Genomic DNA, 10460 nt, shown 5'->3' on the forward strand with positions numbered 1-10460 from the left:
CACTTCAGACACCGCCCCTGCGGAACGCCAATGGACAGTTAGGCCACTTCAGACACCGCCCCTGCGGAACGCCAATGGACAGTTAGGCCACTTCAGACACCGCCCCTGCGGAACGCCAATGGACAGTTAGGCCACTTCAGACACCGCCCCTGCGGAACGCCAATGGACAGTTAGGCCACTTCAGACACCGCCCCTGCGGAACGCCAATGGACAGTTAGGCCACTTCAGACACCGCCCCTGCGGAACGCCAATGGACAGTTAGGCCACTTCAGACACCGCCCCTGCGGAACGCCAATGGACAGTTAGGCCACTTCAGACACCGCCCCTGCGGAACGCCAATGGACAGTTAGGCCACTTCAGACACCGCCCCTGCGGAACGCCAATGGACAGTTAGGCCACTTCAGACACCGCCCCTGCGGAACGCCAATGGACAGTTAGGCCACTTCAGACACCGCCCCTGCGGAACGCCAATGGACAGTTAGGCCACTTCAGACACCGCCCCTGCGGAACGCCAATGGACAGTTAGGCCACTTCAGACACCGCCCCTGCGGAACGCCAATGGACAGTTAGGCCACTTCAGACACCGCCCCTGCGGAACGCCAATGGACAGTTAGGCCACTTCAGACACCGCCCCTGCGGAACGCCAATGGACAGTTAGGCCACTTCAGACACCGCCCCTGCGGAACGCCAATGGACAGTTAGGCCACTTCAGACACCGCCCCTGCGGAACGCCAATGGACAGTTAGGCCACTTCAGACACCGCCCCTGCGGAACGCCAATGGACAGTTAGGCCACTTCAGACACAGCCCCTGCGGAACGCCAATGGACAGTTAGGCCACTTGCAATCATGTTCTTTTCATTTATTCTTGCTAGCTCCTGCCATGACTGCTCAAAACCGCTACCACGTGGTGACCACACATCTGCTCTGCTGCTATTAACCACTTGATATGGGTCCTTCCAAGATGATTCTGGAACCACTCGAAGGACGTCTGGCCAGAGGCAGCACGTCGTCTGTGGGCAGCAGACAGCAGCAGCATTGCAGCCACTGGGATGGAAACGTGTGCCCTGCGGTCATGGTTCAGATTTATTGTGTGGTATTTTCGTGGAGTTTGGGAGTTTGCTTTCTCTTACCCAGTCCCAGGCAAAGAATTCGAAGGTGAGACCAGGCCTGTGTGAGAAGAGCCTCAGATGTCACTCCTTGGAGATGACATGCACGTGGCTGCCACACACAGCAGGGCATCAGCCGTGCCAGAAGTCCCCAACAGTGGAAAAACACAGCCACGTGTGCCTTGACATCGCCCACCAGCAGGCCTGGGGGATAGAGAAGGGTGCAGAATACCGTCATCTTAAATTCAGTATCTTAAACAATGTTTTCTGCATCTTTAGAGACTGTTTGCTTTTTCTGTGTTTGTTTCCCCCATATTTATACCTCGAGCACCTTAGGCCAAGAGGCCCGAGTGCGTCCCAGGGCAGCACCCGGGCACCCAGGGTTTGGCTAGACATGGGAGTGCTGTTGGGGCTGGAAGTTAGTTGCTTCATCTGCCAAGCAAATTGTTTTGTGAGGAGGGGCGGGTTGTTGAGACAGGGTCTCACTATTTAACCCTGGCTGGCCTGGAACTCCTCACAGAGATCTACTTGCTTCTGCCTCTGGAGCACTGGGATTAATGGTATACACCACCACACCCAGCTTGTCAAGTAAAATTTTAAACAAACAGTAGCAACTATCAGAACGATCAGAGAGGCTGTGTGGATGTCCTCTGTGTCTAGCCCATAGCAGTTACTATTATTTATTACAACAAAGTCCTTGAAAGCCAGGTGAGGTGACACGCATGGTACTCAAAGACTCAGCATTTGGGAAACAGAGCCCAGAGGACTGCTTTCAGTCCAAGAGTTCGAGGTAAGCTTGGGCAACATAGAGAGGCTTGGTCTCAAAACCATAAATAAAGTTCATTGGGCGAGGGGTGTAGCTCAGTGGTAAGTGCTGGCCTAGTTCCACCCCCGCCCCTAGGCCTGCAAAAACCCAAATCCCCCCAAACCCAAAGCACTTAAGAAGGGCTTGCTTGCCTGAGCGCAGCCATGAGCCAGCACCAGCTGTGTGTGCTCTAGGATCTAGAACCTATAGTCAGAAGGATCTGAAGGAGCTGGGGAGCTGGTTCGGTGGGTAAAATGCTTGCCAAGCAAACATGAGGGCCTCCGTTTGATCCCCGACACCCATGTAAAAAGCCAGGTACAGCAGCCTGTGCTTGTAAGCTCAGTGCTGCAGAGGCATAGACAGGGGGAACCTGGTGAACTCCAGATTCAGTGAGAAATCCTGTCTCAAAAACTATGATGGAGGGCTGGAGAGATGGCTCCATGGCTCTTATGGAGGATCTAGGTTCAGTTCCCAGCAACCACCTGGCAGCTAACAACCATCTGTTCAGTTCCAGGGGATTCAACGCCCTCTTCTGACCTCTTTGGGAATTGCACGGCATGGACACACATACATACAGGTAAAACATTCATATACATAAAATTAATATATATTAATGTATACATGAGCTATATATTAAGAAGATAGAGGAAACCTCCAAATGTCAACTTTTGGCCTCTGCCTGCACATGCATACACATATGCACATACATGAGAGTGTGTACATACACACATATACCACACACACACATACACAAGCACACCCAGATCTGTAGACACAATCAGATGTGACAGGACAAACACAACAGAATAAACTTTGATAAAGGTGTTCTAATGCACACAGGGCTTCTCAGCTTTGAAAATGAGCCCCTGACTGTTCTTGCACACGAACTTCTTAATTCTGACTACCTCAGGACTCCTTTGTCTGGTGGTCAAGCATACCCTTGCCTGACTTCAGAGGGAGGGGGGCGTGTTGTGGAAGAGGAGTTTCTCACATGTGTGTTCCATCCCGGGCCTGGTCACCCTTGCCAAGGGTGACTCGGGTGAACATGCTATCCCTCCAGCTGCCAGTTGCCTGCTCTCATTCAACCAGTACAGTCACACCAGGCATCCGGGTTGCTCACCTGTGTGGCTGAGCTCCCGGGGAGATGAAAGAGGAACGTGGCGGAAGGAAGGCGGAGAGAGCCAGGGAGGGAGCATGATGAGCACACTGTGCAGGGTGGTGGCCAGAGCAACGAAGGCAAGCCCCTGCCTCCCAGGAGCTTAAACACACAGGGCACGAGAAACATGACTCATCTCATTGCTGTAAGAATGGCAAGTTCTAGAAAGGCAAGAATGAAAAGAGGATGACACAAGGTTACAAAGGGGGTCCGATTTAAGTTGAGGGAGGGACAAGAGGCGCTGTAAAAGGAACATACAAACCCAGACTCGTAAGGCGTGTTAGCCAGGTAGAAACAGCAAGGACAAGTGCAGTAGTCAAGGGAACCACACGCAGAAGGTGGGGAAGTCTGGAACGTTTGGAGAACTTAAGAAGAAGCAGGCCAAGGAAGCTAAGATACCGTGAGCGTGGAGAATAAGGCTGGCTGCTGTCACTTCATATACATGGGTATGGAATGTGCGGCACTCTGCTCAACCCCACTAGGCTGCAGCTAGAGCACCCCATGTACTCTTAAAACCTTGTACCAGCTAGGATTTGAATCCTGATTCAGCTGCTTCGAATGCAAGAAGGGACCTCTTAGAACCCTGTCTATCAGATGGAGCTGTTCACACCTGCATCTGAAGCTGGCTCTCAGAGTGGCGTGGTGTGGCTTTGGGTGTGCAGCGGGCTCTCATTAAATGGGAGCTGCTGTCCTTGTTCCAAATATCCACCCTGCCCTCGACTAGCAAATGACAGGGAACTTGACCCTGTCCCTGCCTCACTTTGCCTATTAACTTGCACAGAACCTGGAGGAGGGAAGAGTGCGACTGTTCAGCACTGTGCAGAGACCCACACGGCAAGACAATACCCAAAGGGAGAAAAATCTTGTCTTCAAAGACAAGGATGACTGTTTTAAAAACTGGCTGCAAGCTTGTGGCAGCACATGGGTTAAAATTGGAATGACATGTGGAAGCCGGCAAGGCCCCTGTTCTGGATAGCCTTAGTGTCAATTTGACACACCTGGGTTGAGGGAGCCTCAACTGGGGAATTGCCTTCATTGGACTGGCCTGTGGCCATGTCTGTGGGGCATCTTCTTGACTGTTGAGTGATGTGGAAGGGCCCAGGGCCCAGCCCACTGTGGGTGGTGCCACCCCTGGGAAGGTGTGCCTGTGTTGGATAAGAGAGCAGGGGCCAGGGGAGCAAGCCAGTAAGCAGCGTTCCTCCATGGCCTGTCCTCCAGCTCCTGCCTCCAGGTTCCTGCCCTGAGTTCCTACTTTGGGCTCCCAGATGAACTGTGACCTGGGAGATGTAAGACAAATAAACCCTTTCCTCCCCAAGATGGTATTGGTCAGAGTGTTTTGTCACAGCAATGGAGAATCAAACTAGAACAGCCCCCAGGGGTGATGTGCAAATAGGTGAAGCACTTCACAGTTTTGGAATCCAGGAGACAATGGAATAATATCTTAAAATTGCTGAAAGGGAGAAAAAAAAAAAGAGCAAAGAGACTCTGCTCACCTTTCTGAAGGAGAGATGGAGAGAGTCTTCAGAAATGGAAGCTAAGCAGAAATGTCTCCAAGAATGGCTCAGAGACACTGGAAACTGCAGACACACACTCCAGGGCACCAATACAAGTCCTCAGAGATGGAGCAGCGGTCTGAAGGGGAGAAATGAGGATGCAGAAAGGGGTGCGTGCTGGGTAAAAACCCAAAATATTAACTATGTAGAGTCATAATAAAGCATGCTATGAGGTATGGGGTCAATGGTGCCACGGTGGGAGAGGATCAATGGGGCTGGGCACTGCTCACCCAAACAGACCCCACACTGGGCCCTCAAGCAAGTCTCAGCAGATTTCAAAGGGCTGAACTCACACAACAGTGTGTTCTCTGACCACAGTGCCATTAAATAAGAAACTACTAACAGAAAGGTCATCAGAGAGTCCCCAAACGTTTGGGAATGAAGCAACACACTTCGAAATAACCAGAGGAGAGATCACAGTGGAAACTAGAAAATTCTTTGGACTGACAGATGAAAAAAAAAACAAAACACAAACATATTGGAACTTGTGAGAAGCAGCCAAGAAAGAGCTGAGAGCTGATGTAGAAATTCCTAGTTTGCTACGCGTATGTCAAAAACAAATGGGGATGGGGATGCACACCTGGCATCCCATCACGTGGGAAGCTGAGGCAGGAGGACTGCTGCAAGTTTGAGGGCAGCCTGGTCTACATAGCAAGATGCTGTCTAAAAAGGGAGAGGGAGAGAGAGAGAGAGAGAGAGAGAGAGAGAGAGAGAGAGAGAGAGAAAATATATTTATGCTAGTAAAAACCTGAGTCCAGTGAGATGATTCAACAGATAAAGGTGCTTGTCACCAAGCCTGATAACCTGAGTTCTATCCCTAGAACCCACATGGTGGAAAGAGAGAACTGACTCTAGTAAGTTGTCTTCAGACCTCCACACGAGTACCTGCTTCAAACACACACATAAATAAACACATGTAATAAAAATTTTAAGTGATAACCTGGCTTATTCTTTAAAATTACAAGTTAGAGGCTGGGCAGATGACTCAGCAGTTAAAAGCACTGGCTGCTTTTGCAAAGGACCCAGGTTCAGTTCCCAGTACCCACATGGTGGATCACAACTGTCTGTAACTCCAGTTCCAGGGGATCAGATGCCTTTGGTTTCTTTGGGTACCTACACTCATGCGTACATCCCTACCCAGTCACTCATACCTACACATAATTAAAAATGAACTAAATAAAATTTACAAAGTAACAAAAAAGTCCAAAGACCCTTATGCTGTTAAAACCAATTTAATCTAATTTAAAAATTTCTCACAAAGGCATCTCATTTAGATGGCCTCACTGGTAATATTCCAAATGTTTAGGAAGCAGTACCAATCTTTCAGACAGCAACAGAGGAGAAAAGACTCCCCCGACTTGTTCTATGAGGTCAGCAAAACCCTGAAATTACAACTTGACAAGGACATTGTAGTAAAATAAATCATTAAAATTTTATTTATTATTTTTAAATTTTATTTATTTTTATTTTATGTGTATGCATGTATCGCCTGCATGTAGGTAAGTGTGCCCGTGTTGTGCAATGCCCACAGAAGACAGAAGAGGCTGTCAAATCCCCTGAACTGGAGTTACAGACAGCTGTTAGCTGCCATGTGGGTTCTGGGATTTGAACCTGGGTCTTCTGCAAGAACAGTCAGTGTTCTTAACCACTGAGCCATCTCTCCAGCCCTGTTATTAATTTTTAAGACAGAGTCTCATGTAGCCCAGGTTATTCTTGAACTTGTTATATAGCTAAGGATGACCTTGAACTCCTATCCTGCATTTATATACCAAGTCCTGGGCTGACAGGTGTGTGCCATCACACCCTGCTAATAAAAGAAATATGTAGGTTTATATCTCTCATGGAAAGTGAAAAATTATAAACAAGACTTTAGTAAATACAATCCGGAAATACATAAAAAGACAATTCCTCATGGCTAAGTAGAGTGTATTTAAAAAATGAAGATTGGGGGCTGGAGAGATGGCTCAGTGGTTAAGAACACTGATTGTTCTTGCAGAAGACCCAGGTTTGAATCCCAGCACCCACATGGCAGCTAACAACTGTCCATAACGCCAGTTCCAGGGGATCTCACAGCCTCTTCTGTCCTCCGTGGGCATTACACAACACGGGTGCACTTACCTCCATGCAGGCAATACATACGTCCACAAAAAATAAAAATAATAAATAAAATATTTTTTTAAATGAAGATTGAGCTGGGTGTGGTGGCGCACGCCTGTAGTCCCAGCACTTGAGAGGCAGAGGAAGGTGGATCTCTGTGAGTTCAAGGTCAGCCTGGTCTACATAGTGAGTTCTAGGACAGCTGGGGCCACAGGGAGACCCTGCTTCAAAAAGACCAAAAAAAAGCTGGGCATGGTGGCGCATGCCTGTAGTCCCAGCACTTGGGAGGCAGAGGCAGGTAGATCTCTGTGAGTTCAAGGCCAGCCTGGTCTACATAGTGAGTTCCAGGACAGCTGGGGCCACAGGGAGACCCTGCTTCAAAAATACAACAAACAAACAAACAAACAAAAAAAGACAAAAAAAAATGAAGATTGGCAGGCTGGAGAGATGGCTCAGTGGTTTAGAGCACTGTCTGCTCTTGCAGAGGATCTAAGTTTGGTTCCCAGCATCCACATGGTGGTTAACAACCACCCATAATTCCAGTTACAGGGGATCCAATGCCCTCTTCTGGCTTCTGCAGGCATTACATGACACAGGTGCACTTACATACATGCAGGCATAACACTCATACACATAAAATAAATAATTAAATTTTTAAAGGCATATTTGAAAATAAATATTTGCAACAATATATTAATAAAGAAGACTCATATCATCATGTCCAGTGATGTAGAAAGACACGTGACAAAATTCAATACTTATTTATGATGAAACTCTCTGCCCATTAATAAAAAGAAACTTCCTTAATTTAATACATACATATAGATCAGAAAGTTTATGTAAAGCTGGGCATTGTGGTGTATTCCTGTAATCCCAGTACTTGAAAGTGGAGGCAGAAGGATTAGGAATTTAAGGTCATCCCCAGCTACAAGTATGTTCAAGGCTACCCTGTGCTACATGAGACTCTGTCTCAAAAAGCAGAAACAAGGGGCTAGAGATAGTTCAGTAGTTAAGAGCACTGGCTGCTCTTTCAGAGGACTAGAACTCTGTTCCCAGTACCCACACAGTGACTCATAACCATCTGTAACTCCAGTTTCAGGGGATCTGACACCATCTTCTGGCCTCTGCAGGCAGTGCACACACATGGCGCACATACATACATGCAGACAATGCTCATATACATAAAATAAAAATAAGTAAATCTTTAAAATAAAAACAAAACAAAACAAAAGAAAATATACAGATATATTCCTGTTATTAATGATGGCTAGCCAGTCTCGAGACCACCAGCTCATCCCATAGGACTCTGACCAGGTCTCAGAAGGTACCAGTAGACAGTTTGCCTGGCCTCTGTCTACCAATGAGCTCCTTCCTAAGCTCCTAGCTCTCAGGGCTCCTGGGCTTGGTGAAGACAGCCAGTGCTCATGAAGTCCTAGCCGGATGTAGTCTTTCTCTTTGCCCCATCTGTCATCACGCACATGACCACCCTCTTCTGTCTTGCTGCTCTCCAAAGAGATGACTTCTGTTTGCTCAGTGGCTCTGTACTCTAATGACACCTTCCTTTCCTCCCCCACAGCCCACAGGCAAACTTGTGGATGATGATATAATAGGACTAGTAACAGGGAAGCCTTGCGAACACCCTGAGGCCAGGGATAAACCGGTGATAGCAGCTGTTTAAAATGTACTTATGGTCTTCCTTCCACCAAGGCCTGCGGCTGGCCTTGAGGAGCTGTTCCAGCTAGACCCATGTCCTGCCGGTTCACACAGGCCTCTGCTCTGGGCCAAAGTTTTCTTGCTCATCAAATTTCAGTGGCAATGGGCTAGTTGTGGCTGAAGGCAGGTCTGCGTTGGTAGCCCGGATGTCTCCTCGGAGAGCTCTGACACAGTGTCCTCTGGCAGGAGGACAGGTGAATCAAAATGTGGAAACTGCTGTAAAATACTCCTAAGGCAAAAACCTGGCAGAGACCAGCCTCAGGCAACATTCTGTGAGACAAAAGCTTTACAACGGTCTGCAGTTTTCATGAGCTTTCTTTTCTTTAATTTTTAAACATGTTTTTACACTTATTGTGTGTGTGTGTGTGTGTGTGTGTGTACACACGTGTGTCACAGCATGTGTGTGGACACTAGAGGACGACTTGTGGGGGGGTTGTCCTCTACTTTTTTTTACCACATGGGTTCTGGGGGTTGAACTCAGGTCATTAGACTTGGCAGCAAAGCACCTTTTACTGCTGAACCTTCCTTGACCCTTTCTCCGTTTCATTATTTTTTTTCTTACTGATCATCTTTCAAAAATTGGTAAAATATGCATAACATGAAACTTACTATTTTAATCATTTAAATGAAAGTGCACAATTGAGCGGCACAGAACTCAGTCACACTGTTGAACACAATCTCTACCATCCAGAACAGTCTCTTCTCCCTAAACTGAAATTCCCCAATCAACAGCTCTCCAATCCTGACAGCCCCAGTTCTATTTTCTGTCTCTATGCATTTGACTAATCTAAGCAGCTCACAGAGTGGAAGTTCATGGGACTTGTTTTTCTGATGCCTACCTACATGTATGTGCACTGTCCTCAGAGTTTACCCATGTTACAGTGTGTCAGAATCCCCTTCCTTTTTTATTTTTTTATGTTTTTTTTTAAATATTTTATTGGGCTGGAGAGATAGCTCAGCGGTCAAGAGCACTGGCTGCTCCTGCAGAGGACCAGGTTCAAATCCCAGCACCCACACGGTGACTGAAAAAAAAAAAATCTGTAACTCCAATTCCAGGGGAATCCGATGTCCTCTTCTGACCTCTGTGTGTATTGCACAACATAGGTGCACTTATTTTATTTATGTGTATGAATGTATTGCCTGCATTTTATGTGTATGAATGTATTGCCTGCATGTATGTAAGTGTACCCGTGTCATGCAATGCATACAGAGGTCAGAAGAGGGCATCAGATTCCCCTGGAACTGGAGTTATAGATGGTTGTTAGCTACCATGTGGGTGCTGGGAATCGAACCTGGGTCCTCTGCAAGAGTAGCCAATGCTCTAAACTGTTGAGTCATCTCTCTAGCCCCCCCTTTCTTTGAGATAGTGTCTCCCTGTAGCCACAGCTGACTTGGAAGTTGCTATGTAGACTAGGCTGGCCTCAATCTTACAGAGATCCACTTGCCTTTACCTCCTAAGTACTAGGATTAAGTGTTGGAGCCACCATCCCAGGCTCACCCTTCCTTTTTTTTTTTTTTTTTTTTTTTTTTTTTTTTTTTTAAAGTCTCCCAAGTCCCAGTTGACCTGGAAGTCACTATGTGGACCAGGCTGGCTTAATCTCACAGAGATCTGCCTGCCTCTGTCTCCTGGGGGCTGGGATTAAAGATGGGTGCCACATGCCTGCTCCCTTCCTTTTTAAAAAAAGATTAATTTTTATTTTTATTTATGTGTATGTGTATCGTGTGTGTGTGTGTGTGTGTGTGTGTGTGTGTGTGTGTGTGTGTGTGTATGTGTGTGTGATTGCCCTTGGAAGCCAGAAAAAGCTGTTAGGGATCCTTCAGAGTTAGAATTACAGGCAGTTGTGAGTCACCTGACGTAGGTGCTGGGAACCCAGGTTGTGTCCTCCAGCCCCCGAGAATTCCCTTCCTTTTTAAGGCTGAGCAATCTTCCGTGGTGTGTGTCACATTTTGTTCATCATTTCCTCTCTCAGTGAACACGTGGCTTGCTTCTGCCTTCTATGGACTGTGTCAGGTGATCTCTTTCTTTACA

This window comes from Nannospalax galili, unplaced genomic scaffold (genome assembly GCF_000622305.1).
Source record: "Nannospalax galili isolate Female #2095 unplaced genomic scaffold, S.galili_v1.0 scaffold180, whole genome shotgun sequence".
NCBI classification, from domain to species: Eukaryota; Metazoa; Chordata; class Mammalia; order Rodentia; family Spalacidae; genus Nannospalax; species Nannospalax galili.